This window comes from Giraffa tippelskirchi, chromosome 4 (genome assembly GCF_054371585.1).
Source record: "Giraffa tippelskirchi isolate mGirTip1 chromosome 4, T2T-mGirTip1v1.2.pri, whole genome shotgun sequence".
NCBI classification, from domain to species: Eukaryota; Metazoa; Chordata; class Mammalia; order Artiodactyla; family Giraffidae; genus Giraffa; species Giraffa tippelskirchi.
The window spans coordinates 55,192,213-55,208,222 of record NC_137278.1 but is presented as its reverse complement, the minus strand read 5'-3'; the positions used below and the strand labels follow the sequence as shown (position 1 = coordinate 55,208,222).

At 40.6% G+C, this 16,010-nt stretch overlaps 1 long non-coding RNA gene across 1 annotated transcript; it reads left to right on the top strand.

Annotated features, from left to right (window-relative positions):
* Positions 1-285: 285 nt before the first annotated feature.
* Positions 286-13,678, top strand: LOC145546334 (uncharacterized). The gene is made up of 3 exons (XR_014082760.1): positions 286-359; positions 4,199-4,333; positions 11,050-13,678. It is a non-coding gene; the product is annotated as an uncharacterized LOC145546334 (long non-coding RNA).
* Positions 13,679-16,010: the final 2,332 nt, after the last annotated feature.

Genomic DNA, 16,010 nt, shown 5'->3' with positions numbered 1-16,010 from the left:
GTGCGAGGGAGCGGGAGAGGGTGGAGCCAGCCCCCAATTGGTCCAAAGAGCTAAATTGGGAACTTTAAAGACAGTCCCAGAGCTCCAGAAGCGCTACAACTACGCGCTCCGTAAACAAGTGGGTGGAAAGCGGCCCTAACGACTCCGCCCAGAAACGGGGAAAACGAACCAATGGGAGCCGGGAACACGTAAGGACCCAACGTCCTCCAATCCCTGGCCGAGGCGTGACCCTTCAGCCAATCCGGGACTAAGGGCCAAACCAATAGACTCGTTGTTGGAGGGGGTGACTTGGAGAGCATCCCGGGAAGCTAGGCGTTTCTGGGAAGCCATGAGGGAAAAATAAAGGCAGAAATAAAGAGGTCTGTTTCGTGTAGGACTTCGCCCTAGCCTTGTATTATTTCATCTCCCCATCGCTCAAGGGGGGGTCGTTTTGGAAGACGGATTCGCCGCCTCGGGGGGGTGGGGGGAATCCGGCCGGGCCGGACGGGGTGGGAGGTGCTACGGGCGAGGGTCTCTAACGAAAATGAAAGGCGGGGGTGGTTGTGGGGCAGGAGAGGGGGATGCCCGGTGGCCGGGCGCATCCCGCGGTGCTCCCTCGACTCTTGCGACACTAGGAGGTCGCACGCCTCACCCCCCACCACCTCCCCCCCAACCCCCGCAGGCCTCGGCCCTTTGGCCCCTGGGCCTGGAGCCTCTCCTAACTGGTTGCTTCACCCCGCGTGTAAGACGGGCCCCTTCGCAGACAGGAAACTCTAGTCGGAGATTGGGGGAATCTGGCCCCTGCCTCTTCGGCGCTTTATTCCATTGAATAGGTTGGAGTCACCCCTTTGCGTAAATCCTTCCCTGATTTGGCGATGGTGCCTCCAACCGTGGCCTATACCTACTCGCTCACTGAGCTGCAGCTGAGGAGGAGCCAAGCTGCTTCTTGCCTCGGGGCCTCTGTACTTGCATTTTCTTTGGCCTGGAAAACTCTTCTACCTTCTCATCCTAAAATTAGCTCCCTTGTCCTACTGAGGGTCCTCAGTAGACCGCACTCCCTCCTCCACTGCTGTGTCATTTATTATAATACCAGTTGTATCATCAGTTTCTTTGCGCACCACTTATTAAAATGTGAAATGATTTGATTGAATTATTTTTTTTACATAGGTGAGCATTTATTCATATTCAATGGCTTATTCTTTTTCATTTTTATTTAGTGTAGTATCATTTTAATAACTTAAAATATTATTCCGAAGATTAGGTGACATAATAATTTCTTTAATCTGAAAATTAAACTCTGAGAGTTCAGTTCAGGTCAGTTCAGTCCCTCAGTCGTGTCCGACTCTTTGCGACCCCATGAATCGCAGCACGCCAGGCCTCCCTGTCCATCACCAACTCCCGAAGTTTACCCAAACTCATGTCCATCGAGTCGGTGATGCCATCCAGCCATCTCATCCTCTGTCGTCCCCTTCTCCTCCTGCCCCCAATCCCTCCCAGCATCAGGGTCTTTTCCAATGAGTCAACTCTTCGCATGAGGTGGCCAAAGTATTGGAGTTTCAGCTTCAACATCAGCCCTTCCAATGAACACCCAGGACTGATTTCCTTCAGGATGGACTGACTGAATCTCCTTGCAGTCCAAGGGACTCTCAAGAGTCTTCTCCAACACCACAGTTCAAAAGCATCAATTCTTCGGCGCTCGGCTTTCTTCACCGTCCAACTCTCACATCCATACCTGACTACTGGAAAAACCATAGCCTTGACTAGATGGACTCTTGTTGGCAAAGTGATGTCTCTGCTTTTTAATATGCTGTCTAGGTTGGTCATAACTTTCCTTCCAAGGTTAAGCGTCTTTTAATTTCATGGCTGCAATCACCATCTGCAGTGATCTTGGAGCCCCAAAAAAATAAAGTCTGACACTGTTTCCCCTGTTTCCCCATCCATTTCCCAGGAAGTGATGGGACCAGATGCCATGATCGTAGTTTTCTGAATGTTGAGCTTTAAGCCAACTTTTTCACTCTCTTCTTTCACTTTCATCAAGAGGCTTTTTAGTTCCTCTTCACTTTCTGCCATAAGGGTGATGTCATCTGCATATCTGAGGTTATTGATATTTTTTCCCAGCAATCTTGATTCCAGCTTGTGCTTCATCCAGCCCAGCATTTTGCATGATGTACTCTGCATATAAGTTAAATAAGCAGGGTGACAATATACAGCCTTGATGTACTCCTTTCCTGACTTGGAATCAGTCTGTTGTTCCATGTCCAGTTCTAGCTGTTGTTTCTTGACCTGCATATAGGTTTCTCAAGAGGCAGGTCCGGTGGTCTGGTATGCCCATCTCTTTCAGAATTTTCCACAGTTTATGGTAATCCACACAGTCAAAGGCTTTGGCATAGTCAATAAAGCAGAAATAGATGTTTTTCTGGAACTCTCTTGCTTTTTTGATGATCCAGCAGATGTTGGCAATTTGATCTCTGGTTCCTCTGCCTTTTCTATATCCAGCTTGAACATCTGGAAGTTCACGGTTCACGTACTATTGAAGCCTGTCTTGGAGAATTTTGAGCATTACTTTACTAGCGTGTGAGATGAGTGCAATTGTTCAGTAGTTTGAGCATTCTTTGGCATTGCCTTTCTTTGGGATCAGAATGAAAACTGACCTTTTCCAGTCCTGTGGCCACTGCTGAGTTTTCCAAATTTGCTGGCATATTGAGTGCAGCACTTTCACAGCATCATCTTTCAGGATTTGAAATAGCTCAACTGGAATTCCATCACCTCCACTAGCTTTGTTCGTAGTGATGCTTTCTAAGGCCCACTTGACTTCACATTCCAGGATGTCTGGCTTTGGTGAGTGATCACACCATCGTGATTATCTGGGTCATGAAGATCTTTTTTGTTCTTCTGTGTATTCTTGCCACCTCTTCTTAATATCTTCTGCTTCTATTAGGTCCATACCATTTCTGTCCTTTATCGAGCCCATCTTTGCATGAAATGTTCCCTTGATGTCTCTAATTTTCTTGAAGAGATCTCTAGCCTTTCCCATTCTATTGTTTTCCTCTATGTCTTTGCATTGATCGCTGAGGAAGGCTTTTTTATCTCTCCTTGCTATTCTTTGGAACTCTGCATTCAAATGGGAATATCTTTCCTTTTCTTCTTTGCTTTTCACTTCTTTTCTTTTCACAGCTGTTTGTAAGGCCTCCTCAGACAGCCATTTTGCTTTTTTAAAATTTCTTTTCCATGGGGATGGTCTTGATCCCTGTCTCCTGTCCAGTGTCACGAACCTCCATCGATAGTTCATCAGGCACTCTGTCTATCAGATCTAGTCACTTAAATCTATTTGTCACTTCCACTGTATACTCATAAGGGATTTGATTTAGGTCATACCTGAATGGTCTAGTGGTTTTCCCCACTTTCTTCAATTTAAGTCTGAATTTGGCAATAAGGAGTTCATGATTTGAGCCACAGTCAGTTCCCGATCTTGTTTTTGCTGACTGTATAGAGCTTCTCCATCTTTGGCTGCAAAGAATTTAATCAGTCTGATTTCGATGTTGACCATCTGGTGATGTCCATGTGTGGAAACTGTTAACTCAGACAAGCAACTAATAAATACCGATTCCCAGAACTGTTCCAATTATAGAAGGGAAAAAATGCTGATAGCGTGCTTTTATTTTTAGTACGGATGTTGGGGAATAATTTATATCCCATTGGTTTTCAAGTAAAGAATGCATAACGAAATCAAAAATACCTTTTCCTAGTTTTATTTGTTTACTTTTCTGTCTGTAGTTCTTCAATAAATTTCCAATAAGGCAGCCCCCTTGCCTGTGTTTTCTGTGCAGGAAACAGTGCCTGGAGACATGGGATGCAATCTTTTTTTTTTTTAATTTAGGTAAAAACTCATTGAGCCTCAATTTCCTTTTTTTATAATTCGTAAGTAATTAGGATTAATAATACTTAACTCCATTGTTAGGAAAGTTAAGTGAGATAATTTATGAAAACACCCAGAAAGCAGCACATGATAACCACGTGATGAATGGTGGTGGTGTTTGTTACTATTGTTGTCAGTTCCCAGGAGTAAATCTGAGATGGCAGTTTAGTTAGGGAATCATGTTGATCTTGCACCCAATCCTTTATTTCTTGGTGATTCTCAAGGGCATCCCCAACTGTGGCTGTTACATACCTCCTTTCTCTTCCCTCTCTTGCCCATTTTCCTTTCTCTCTTTCTTGACAGGTGACCCTGATTCCTGCTTCACTGAGAATCCTCTCCTCAAAATATGTCTATTGATACCATCCATTTTGTGAACTGTTGTCAAGTACCAGAAGGAAGAAGAGTCCCTTCTCCCTTCCTAAGCTGTCGCCTGACCTGGTAATGTAGGGGGAACCTTCATTTAACTCTTCTCAATCTGTTTCCCTTTTCCTCAGTTCTTCCAAGGCCAAACTGCCCAAACAAATCCTCTACATGTGTTCCTCCTGTTTTTCCAAGGATCACCTTGATAAGCTCAGTCACCCTTTTCTCACTCTTGTTTCCCTTGATCTCACTGCAACACAGGAAAATTACGACTCACCATCAGCTTTAAAATCCTTCCTTGACCTCCAGGGCATTGCTATGGTATGGTTCAGTCACCCTTTCTCTCTTACTGGCTCTTCTTTCTCATTTAGTCACCTATATGGATGGGCGTTCGCCCAAGGTTCTATTCTCAACCTTGTTTTCTCTCTACCTGCTGTCCTATGAGAGCACATTAAAATTAAAATCGTCCTGATCTGTTCTCATAAACTAGCTTCACATTCCCCCCAACTAGCAAGACATCATCATCCAGAGAATTCGTTACCTCCAACGAATGTGTCAAAAACAGAATCCATATTTGCCTTGCAAAACTGACTCTCCTCCTCTTGACTCTTCATTTTTTTGTCAGCATTACCTTAACTTTCCCATGTTCCTATGCCACCTCATCATCTTCATCTTTAACTTACCTCTGTGTGTGTGTGTGCCCAATTGCCCAGTCATGTCCAACTCCTTGAGACCCCATGGACTGCAACCCACCAGGCTCCTCTGTCCATGGGGTTTCCCAGGCAAGAATACTGAAGTGGGTTGCCATTACCTCCCCCAGGGGTCTTCCTCACCAGGGATTGAATCCATGTCTCTTGCATCTCCGCATTGGCAGGCAGATACTTTACACTGCACCACCTGGGAAGCCCTTAACTTACCTCTAGGGTTCTTGAAAACGTTTCTTCCATCAGATTCCTTGACTCCATTGACCTGTTTCCATTGCCACCTATATCCTTCTCCAGATCCCTTCACTAAGTAACCTGCCTTCAGTCACCCCAGAAGTATTGGTGCTTTCCAGGTGTCCTCATCAGTTTCCCTAGGGATACAAATTGTCTCACTCCCTTTTCTATTCACCCTCCACATTTTCTCCGCATGTTCTGTATTGAGTCTAACTTCCTGATGTCTTAAATGAGGCTTTTCAGTTTCTACTTCCTTCATCTTCGTTGTGCTTAATCGCTCAGTCATGTCTGACTCTTTGTGACTCCATGGACTATAGCCCACGAGGCTCTTCTGTCCATGGAGATTCTTCAGGCAAGAATACTGGAGTGGGTTGCCATGCCCTCCCCCAGGGGATCCTCTCAACCCAGGGATCGAACGCAGGTCTCCTGCATTCCAGGCAGATTCTTTACTGTCTGAGTCACCAGGGAAGCTCAGGAAAACCTGAGTAGGTAGCCATTCCCTTCTCCAGGAGATCTTCCCAACCCAAGGATTGAACCCAGGTCTCCTGCATTGCAGGCAGATCCTTAACCATCTGAGCCTCACCTTCATTAATACTTTATTTTTTTTTTGACTGTGCTGGGTCTTTGTTGCTACAAGCAGACTTTATAGTTATGGTGCATGGGCTTCTCATTGAGGTGGCGTCTCTTGTTGTGGAATTCAGACTCTAGGGTGTGTGGACGTCAGTAGCTGTGGCTCATGAGCTTAGTAGCCTCATGGCAGGTGGGATGTTAGTTCATGGACCAGGGATCAAACCCATGTCCCTTGAATTGGCAGGCAGATTCTTAACCACCAGGGAAGTCCCTTCATAAGTACTTTTATCATCCTTCCAAGATTATAATTGCTTCTCTTACCTCTACAGTGCCATCAAATGAATCTTCAAAAAATTATAATAATAATCTTCATTCTCCTGAAAAAGTTGTTAAAAGAATTAAATCAGACAATCCATGTAAGGCACTCAAAATAATGCCGGGTATGTGGTAAGAGCTATTATTATCCACTAACGAGAAATAATCAAGACTTCCCATTACCTGCAGCTTCAAATCCTGATTCTCAGCTGTGTGGTCTGCCCAGCATAGCAGAACATCACAATCCCCCATCCAAACACTGGGCACTTTCACACTTTCAGGGTGAATTAAGCACAGCTTCGTCGTGCTTTTTCTTCTCCTAGAATGCTTTTCTTTATCCTCAGCTACTCAAATCCTTCCCTTTCTTCAAGTAATAAGACAAATCCTATTACTATTAATATCTTTCGCTATTGATACCTTCTAGCTCTTGGTCTGCCACTCCTCAATATGGTTATCATCAGCCATACGTAGCTATTTTTTTTTAGTATTTATTTATGTATTTGGCTGTACCAGGTCTTAGTTGTGGCATGCCAGATCTTTAGTCTTTGTTGTGGCATGCAGAATCTAGGTCCCTGACCAGGGGTCGAACCCCAGCCCCCTGAATTGGGAATACAAAGTCTTAGTCACTGGATCACCAGGGAAGTCCCCCTTATGTAGCTATTTAAATTAAATTTTTTAAATTCATTTTCTCAGTTGTACCAGTCACATTTCAGCTGCACAGTGACTACGGATGCTAGTGGCTACTGTGTTAATCAGCACAGAACATTTTCTTTACTGTAGAAAGTTCAGTTGAACTGTTCTGATCTAGACCATGACCCTAAGGGTTACCAGCAGCCCATAGGTGAAGGATGTTTCTCATTATTTAGAATTATTTTGTAGACTGTTTTTATTGTCCTCAAAATTTCTTTGGGGCTTCCCTGATGGCTCAGACAGTAAAGACTCCGTCTGCAATGCGGGAGACCTGGGTTCAATCCCTGGATTGGGAAGATCCCCTGGAGAAAGGAATGGCTACCCACTCCAGTATTCTTGCCTGGAGAATCCCACAGAGGAACCTGGCGGGCTACAGTCCAAGGAGTCACAAAGAGTCAGACATGACTGAGTGACTAAGCACACACATTTCTCTAACAAAAAGTTTTCAGAACTTCTTGTGACATCCTTTTGAAATGTTTAGTAGCTGTTATACATAACTATAGGTTAGCATTCACCCTTATTCAGTATATCTCATACATATTTTTTTTCATCTTGACTTACTCTTAGATGCTTGAAAGTAGACAGATACAAGATAGAAAAAGTAAAATTTTCATCTTTCAAATTTGAGAATCTGTAAAGAAAACTACTTTTAAAATATGCTTTTTATGCAGAATGCACTTTCAGATATGAGTAAGAAAGGCTATGTTTATAATTGTAAAAAAAAAAAGGCAAACCTTGTGAAAGAGATCTTGTTAATTTCCTGACTGTTCTAGCTGACAGCCAATACAAAAAAGTAAGGTTAAATTGACAAAATGTGTTATTATTAAATATCAAATTTTGAAAATAACACTGCTTTTCATCATTTATTTAAAAATCAATTTTCATCATTCTCAAGCCATAAAAAAAAAAAAACAAAAAACTCCACATGAGACATTCCTGGAAATTGCTGTTAAGACTAATTTAAGAAATGGGTGAAAGCATAACTACCAGCAAAAAACATTGATCGGAATGTTTTTCAGTTCTTTTATATCTCCTGTGTGGTTTGGGGGCATATTGCCACTTACATGCCTGTTTGCTGGCTAGCTGGATTATACCTGCCTGCCATTATGACCTACTGGTAGGCAGTGTTGACAATAATGCCTTTTCTTCTGTATCCACTACCACCTTCTTTCAGCACCACTAATGATTGTTAAAGGCAGCCTCTTTCAACAGCAAAGCCCTCTCCAATGTGGCCTTCACCCCTTCTGGAGGCCAGGGCACTTCTCATTGGCTGCCTTCTGGTTTTGTTGTTGTTTAGTATCAGAGTTGTGTCTGACTCTTTTGTGACCCCATGGACTGTAGCCTGCCAGGCTCCTCTGTCCATGGGATTTCCCAGGCAAGAATACTGGAGTGGGTTGCCATTTCCTTTTCCTGGGGATCTGCCCAACCCAGGAATCGAACCTGTGTCTCCTACATTGTCAGGTAGATTCTTTACCACCGAACCACGAGGGAAGCCCACCTTCTAGTTTAGACACTCCCTTAAAGATCTCTGTGAGGATGACATGCCGGCATTGCCTTCATATATTACACCCTGTAGGGGAGTCTTTATACCTTTCGGACCTGGTCCCACAGGTTTTATTGATATGATCATTTTCTTTCTGGAATCTGGGTGTCTTTCTATATTTTGTTTCCTGCTCACTCTTTTGTGTGGTTTACAGGTATAGCAGGAAGGGTGATAGCACTGTAATTTGGAAGTAATTCACTCAACCCCGCCCAGCCTCAGTTTCCTTATTTATAAAATAAGAAGCTTGAAATAGATGACCTTTAAGTCCCTTCCAGTTCTAAAGTTACAGAGATGCCAGTGTTTATTAGACAACATGTGAGGCACTACACAACCAAGCAGGAATAGATAGATACACCCTCCCCGCTTTTCTTCTGGGGTGGGGGTCACAGCCTGTGGCTTGTGGGGTCTTTGTTCCCAGACCAGGTATCAAACCTGTGTGCCCTACAGTGGCAGCTGGGGTCCTAACCTGGACCACCAGGGAATTCCCCCTCCCTGCTTTTGAAAATTTTGACGCTGAATCACTACTTCCTCATTGCAAAAGTGTAATGGATGTTTTTTCCCCTCTTTGGCTTTGTTTATTTATTCCAGTAATAACAATACCTACCATTTATTGAGTGCTTACAGTATGCCAGGCACATTGCTTTAAATATGTGATTATCAGAAGCAACTTTGGAAGTAAATATTACTTTATCTCTATTTTACAGAGGAATAAACTGAAGCGGAGAGGGATTTCTGCAAGATCAGACAGTTAATACACAGTGGAGCTGGAATTTGAATTTAAATCTGTCTGACTCCAAAACCCATTAGCACTCTACCTCCAAAAAGCAAAATTATGCTCCATAATTACTTGTTAAGCATGTGGTTCCTAATAACACAAAGGATCATTTACTCTAAGTAATTTGGTTAGGTAATAGGAGTCTAGGGCTAAAATTCACAGAAATTGTAACACTTCTACTTGCCAGCTTTTACATCTTTGGCAACAATCTTAACCCAACAGTTTTATTTTTTTAAATAACAATTTCTACTCCACCCACCTTGCAACATCGCTGAGTTATATATATTTATTTCTAAAGTAATTTAAATGTGTTTTATATGGTAAATGTATACATGTAATTAGTAAATGTAAAAGAATATATAGGTATAGATTCACAGAAAGTTCTCTATAAACCATGAAGCCCTATAAAAATCCAGGGTGCTGTTATTTCCTCTTACATATGTATTTGATTCATCTGTTTACGTATCTTGTGTGCATGCGTGCATGCTCAGCCATGTCCGACTCTTTGCCACCCCATGGACTGTAGCCCACCAGGGTCCTCTCTCCATGGAATTTTCCAGGCAAGAATACTGGAGTGGGTTGCCTTTTCCTACCGCATCTGTTCAGGGCATAGTCTAGGTTGTAAATTGCTGACGTACAGCAATTTTGACAACCTGGGGGAAACTCCAGACAGTAAACTAAGCAAGTGCTTAAAACATGGCCTTTTGAGACTTCCATTCCACAAACACGAAGTAATCCCATCCCTCCAGGTTGTTTCTTAAAAAAAAAACCCTGGACGTAGCACAGAAAACAAACATAGAAATATTTTGAAAGGTAGAAAGAAGTTAGGCAGTATAGGGATCTTAGGACTTGAAAAATGACCTGGTGGTAAATTCACAGGTTTTCTCCCATATCTCAGTTGTTGTCATTGTTGTTTAGTTGCTAAGTCGTGTCTGACTCTTTTGCAACCCCATGGACTGTAGCTGGTCAGGCTCCTCTGTCCATGGGATTTTTCCATGCAAGAATACTGGAGTGGGTTGCCATTCCCTTCTCCAGGGGATCTTCCCCACCCAGGAATCAAACCTGCATCTCCTGCGTTGGCAGGCGAGTTCTTTACCACTGAAACATCAGGGAAGCCCCCATATCTCAGATGGGGAACTGCAAAAGACTCCCACTCAGCACCACAAACAGGCACACAAAATAAAGGCTCCAAGAAAGCCTATTTTCCCTAATTAAAGCATGGGGAAAGGGATGGCCTAAGTTTGTTGGCAATATCCATCCTATTCCAGCCAAACACGAAAAACTGCATCCTTTCCCCCTAGCATGGTATCAACAGAGCTGAGCAGGGACATAATTTTCCACTCAACCCCGCTTAATCCATGGACATGGAGGCAGCGCTCCAATTCCTCTGTCGGATGGTTTTGCCAAGTCAGAGTAGGGAGCTGACCTTCCATCTCCTTCCTGGCAAAAGCAGGTGGTGCTCCAGTTCCCCCAGCAGGTGGTACCAACACATTGAGCAGGGAGCTGAGTTTATATCACTGGTTAATAGGCAACAAGACAGTGGGAGTTGTTTCCCCCCACCCTTCCACTAGGAGCAAGGGGAATGCTAAACTTCCACCCCAACTCTTTGCAACAAAGCAGTATGAGTTAGGGCTCCACTTTGGCCAAAGTGTGTTGCCAGGGCTTGGAAGCTAAACATACATACCCAGCAGCCCATGTGTTAAATCTCAACAGGGGATTGCCTGCTCTAAAGGAAAAAGAAGATTAAATGTGATCCAGAACTTTATTAATATACTATCCAGAATGTCCACGATGTGATTTTTTTTTAATTACTCATCCAACAACTAGGAAAATCACAATATGAATGAGAAAAGACAATCAATAGATGCCAATGAGATGAATCAAATGTTGGAATTATCGGATAATTACGTTAGTGCTGAGTCGCTTCAGTCATGTCCGACTCTTTGCGATCCTCTCCTGCCAGGTTCCTCTGTCCATGGGAGTCTCCTGTCAAGAATACTCGAGTGGCTTGCCATTTCCTTCTCCAAAGGATCTTCCCAGCCCAGGTATCAAACGTGCATTTCTTACGTCTCCTGCATTGGGAGGCAGGTTCTCTATCACTAGCGCCACCTGGGTAAGTCCATGATAATTACATCAAAGCTATCATAAAAATACTTGAGCAATCACTTACAAAGTTTCTTGAAACAAAGACAATTCAGCAAAGATGTAGAGATTATTAAAAGAATGAAACAAATTATAGAACTGAAAAATACGTAAGTAAAATTAAAAACTTACTGTTTGGGCTCAAAAATAGAGTGAAGATAACAGAGGATAGGATCAGTGAACTTGAGGAACAGACCAATAGAACTTATTGAATCTGAGCAACAGAGAGAAAATAATCTGGGAACAGAGTCTCAGGGACTGTGGGATATTATTTTTTAAGTAGCAATCATATCACTGTAGTCACAGAAGGAAAGGAGAATGAGAGTAAGACTGAAAATGTATTCAAAGAAATAATAGCTGAAAACTTCCCTAATTTGGCAAAAATAAAACCTATAATTTCAAGATGTTGAACAAATACCAAAGACTGTATGATAAACCCAAAGAATTCCACTTCAAGACATGATAATTAAACTTCTGAAAAATAAAGAAAATATCTTGAAAATAGCCAAAAAGAAATGACACCATTTTGTAGAGAGGAAAACCAATACAAATTACAGCAGATTTCTCATCTGAACCATGAAGGTCAGAAGGAAGTTGCACATTTTTCAAGTACTAAAAGGACAGGGTTGTCAGCCCAGAATTCTATGTCCATTGAAAATCACCCACAGACATACCAAAAGTAATATTTTCCAAACAAAAAAAAAAATGGGAACATAAGGAAGAAAGAATATAATAAGCAAAAATGTTGGTATGTGCGATAGACTTCCCTTCTCTTGAATTTTCTAAATTCCTAAATTGGCACTGAAAGCAAAATTATAACACTGTTTGATGTGATTCTAAATGTAGGTGGAGTAAATATTTAAGACAATCATATTAACAGGGAGGACAAAGACACAAAGGGAGGTAAGGTTTCTATGTTTAAGTTGAATTGATAAAATGACGAAAGTAAACTGTGATACGGAGAAGGAAATGGCAACTCAATCTAGTATTCTTGCCTGGAAAATCCCTTGGACAGAGGAGCCTAGTGGACTGCCATCCGTGGGGTCACAAAAAGAGTTGGACACATGTTAGCAACTAAACAGCAAACAAGAATTTAATAGGTATGTATAATGTAATACCTAGAGTGATGACTAAAAAATATATAGAAAGAGTAAAATTAAAAATACTATTGATAAGGGGAAAAGGAGGAGTTATTCTTTAAGGGGTACAGAGTTTCTGTTTGAAATGATGAAAAAGTTCTCAAATGGATAGAGATGATGGTTATACAACATGGTGATGTATTGAATTGCATACTTAAAATGATTAAATATGGTAAACTTTATGTTATGTGTATTTTGCCAAAATCTTAAACACATAATTAAAATAATTAATTTAAAAAACATAGCAGTGGTAATAATTTTGCAATATATAAGTGTATCAAATCAGTATGTTGTACCTCTTAAATTGAACAATGTTATATATGTCAGTTATATTTTAATAAAGCTGGGGGAAAACACTGTAGATAAGTCAAAATGGAATTCTTCAAAAGTGTTCAAGTAATCCACAGTATGACTGGCTGGAAAAAAGAAACTAGAGAAATAGAAAACAAAGCCACAGAAAGCAAAACATAAAATGGCAAACTTAAGCTCTGATATATCATTAGTTACATTAAATATACATGGTCTAAATACACCAATTAAAAGACAAGATTGGCAAAGTGGATTAAAAACCAGGACCTAACTTATATGATGTCTACAATAAGCTCATTTCAAATATAATCATATAGACAGGCTGAATACAAAAGTATTTTAAAAGACATATCATACAAATATTAATTGAAAGAAAGTAGGAGTAGCTATATTAATATCACATGACGATGACTTCAGAGCAAAGAAAACTACTGGAAGTAGAAATAGGCATTATATCATAATAACAAAGTCAATCCACCAAGGAGACACAGCAGTTCAAAATACCTATGCGCCCGCCCGACAACAGAGTTACAAATTCTGTGAAACGAAAACTGATACAACTAGAAGAAATAGACAAATTCACATTAATAGCTGGAGACTTCAGCAACCTTCTTTCAATAGTTAGTAAAACAACTAGATAGAAAGTAAGCAAAGATATGAAAGAGCTTAACACCAGGGAAAACTAGCAGAATCTGATCAACATTTATAGATACCCAACCCAATAATAGCAAAATATGCCTTCTTACGAAATGTCCATGAAATATTTATCAAGATAGATCATATCCTGGGCTATAAAATAACTCTCAATAAATTTAAAAGAATTGAAATCATACCTAGTATGCTATCCAAACACAGTGGAATTAAACTAAAAATGAACAACAGTAAGATAACAGGAAAATCTCCAAAGCCTCAGAAACTGAACAACACACTTCTAAATAATACAGGGTTAAAAAAAGGTCTCACCTCAAGAAACCAGGAAAAGAAGTGCAAGATAAACTGAAAGCAAGCAGGAAGAAGAAAATAATAAATACAAAAGCAGATATGAATAAAATTGAAAATAGGAAAACAATAGAGAAAATCATAAAGGAAAATTAACAAACCTCCAATAAGATTGACAAGGAATAAAAGAAGACACTAATTACAATATCAGGAATGAAACTGGATATCACTAAGGACTCTGCAAACATTGAAAAGATAATAAGAGGACTTCCGTCGTGGTCCAGAAGTTAAGACTCTGAGCTTCCACTGCAGGTGGCATGGGTTCAATCCCTGGTCAGGGAACTAAGATTCCAAATGCTATGCTGTGCGGCCCCCTCAAAAAAAAAAAATAAGGAAATGCTACATCTCTACTCTCTATACACATAAATTTAACAACTTAGATGAAACAAACCTCAAAAACACAGACTACCACAACTTGTGCAGTATGAAATAGATCATTTTGTTTTATGTTTCTCTCTCTCTCTTTTTTTTTTTTGCCTGCCTGGCATGTGGAATCTTGGTTCCCCAATCAGGGACTGAGCCCACGCTCAGCAGTGAAAGCCCAGAGTCCTAACAACTGAATAGCAAGGGAATTTCCTAAACAGATCATTTGAATAGCCCTATAGCTACCTAAACAAATGGATAAACCTACTGTGTTTGTATGATATATTTGTATGTATTTTTACTGTGTTTGTATGATGATAAACACACTGTATTTGTGTAATGTATGATTACTCAGTAAAGATATGAATTCTTCCCAAATTGATTACTATAGGTTTAGTGTGCTTCTGATCAAAATCTCAGCAAGGTATTTTATAACATAGACAAGCTTGCCACGAAATTTATATGTAAAAGTGCTGTACCTAGAATAGTTAAAATAATTTTGAAAACAAAGAATAAACTATGATAAGTCATTCTATTCTATGTTAAATCTAAATATATAGCTACAGTAACCAAGACTGTATGATACTGGCATAGGGATAGACTGATAGTTCAGTGAAATAGAAATAGAGAACAGAAATAGACTCACAAATATGCCCAAGTGATTTTTAGCAAAGGTTTAGAAAAAATTCAAAAGAGGAAGAATAGCCTCCTCCAGCAAATACAGCTGGAGTTACTGGGCATTCGTAGGTCAAATGGAGAAGGCAATGGCACCCCACTCCAGTACTCTTGCCTGGAAAATCCCATGGATGGAGAGCCTGATAGGCTGCAGTCCATGGGGTCGCTAAGAGTCGGACACGACTGAGCGACTTCACTTTCACTTTTCACTTTCATGCACTGAAGAAGGAAATGGCAACCCACTCCAGTGTTCTTGCCTGGAGAATCCCAGGGACGGGGGAGCCTGATGGGCTGCCGTCTATGGGGTCGCACAGAGTCGGACACGACTGAAGCGACTTAGCAGTAGCAGCAGCAGCAGCATAGGTCAAACACAAGTGAATCTCAATCCAAGTCAAATACTTTTTACAAAAATTGCCTCAAAATGGATCTTGGATTAAATGTTAAACAGGTCATCTAAAACTTGAAAGAAAAAAAAAAACTTGGCAAAAAATCTTTGGGACATAGGGATAAGGAAAGAATATTTATTTGACACCAAAAGTATAATCCATAAAATGAAAAAAGTATTCTCTGAATCTCATCAAAATTAAAAACTTTTGCTCTGTGAAAGATCTTGTGAAGAGAATAAAAAGACAAACTATAGACTGAGAATATAATTGCAAACCATGTATCTGACAAAGGACTTATTTCTGGAATACATAAAGAACTCTCAGAACTCACCGGTTTAAAAAAGAAAAAACAGTCCAATCAGAAAAAAGGCAAAGAGAGTCCAGTGGTTCAGTGGCTAGAACTCCTTGCTCCCAATGCAGGGAGGCTGGGTTCAATTCCTGGTCAGGGAACTGGATCCTGCATGCTGCAACTAAGATCTCTCACGCCCATGCCACAAAGAAGACCCAATGCAGCCAAATAAAGTAAATATTAAAGAGAAAAAAAGGACATGGATATACGTAGTACTGAAAAGGATTTACAGATGGCAAATAAACAAATAAAAAGCTGTTCAAAAATAATTAGCAATTATACATATACATGTATCTATTCTTTTTCAAATTATTTTCTTATGTAGGTTATCACAGAGTATTTAGCACTTTACTTTGCTGTACTCCTGAAACTCACACAACATTGTTAATCCTATATAAAATAAAATTTTTAAAAAAAAAAGAAAAAGGAAAAACTAGCAATTAGCAAAATACAATTTTAAACCACAATGAGGTATCACCTTATATCTATCAGGATGGCTAAAACAAGATGTAGCAATATGCCAGATGTGGGTGAGGATGAAGACAAACTGGATCACCCACAC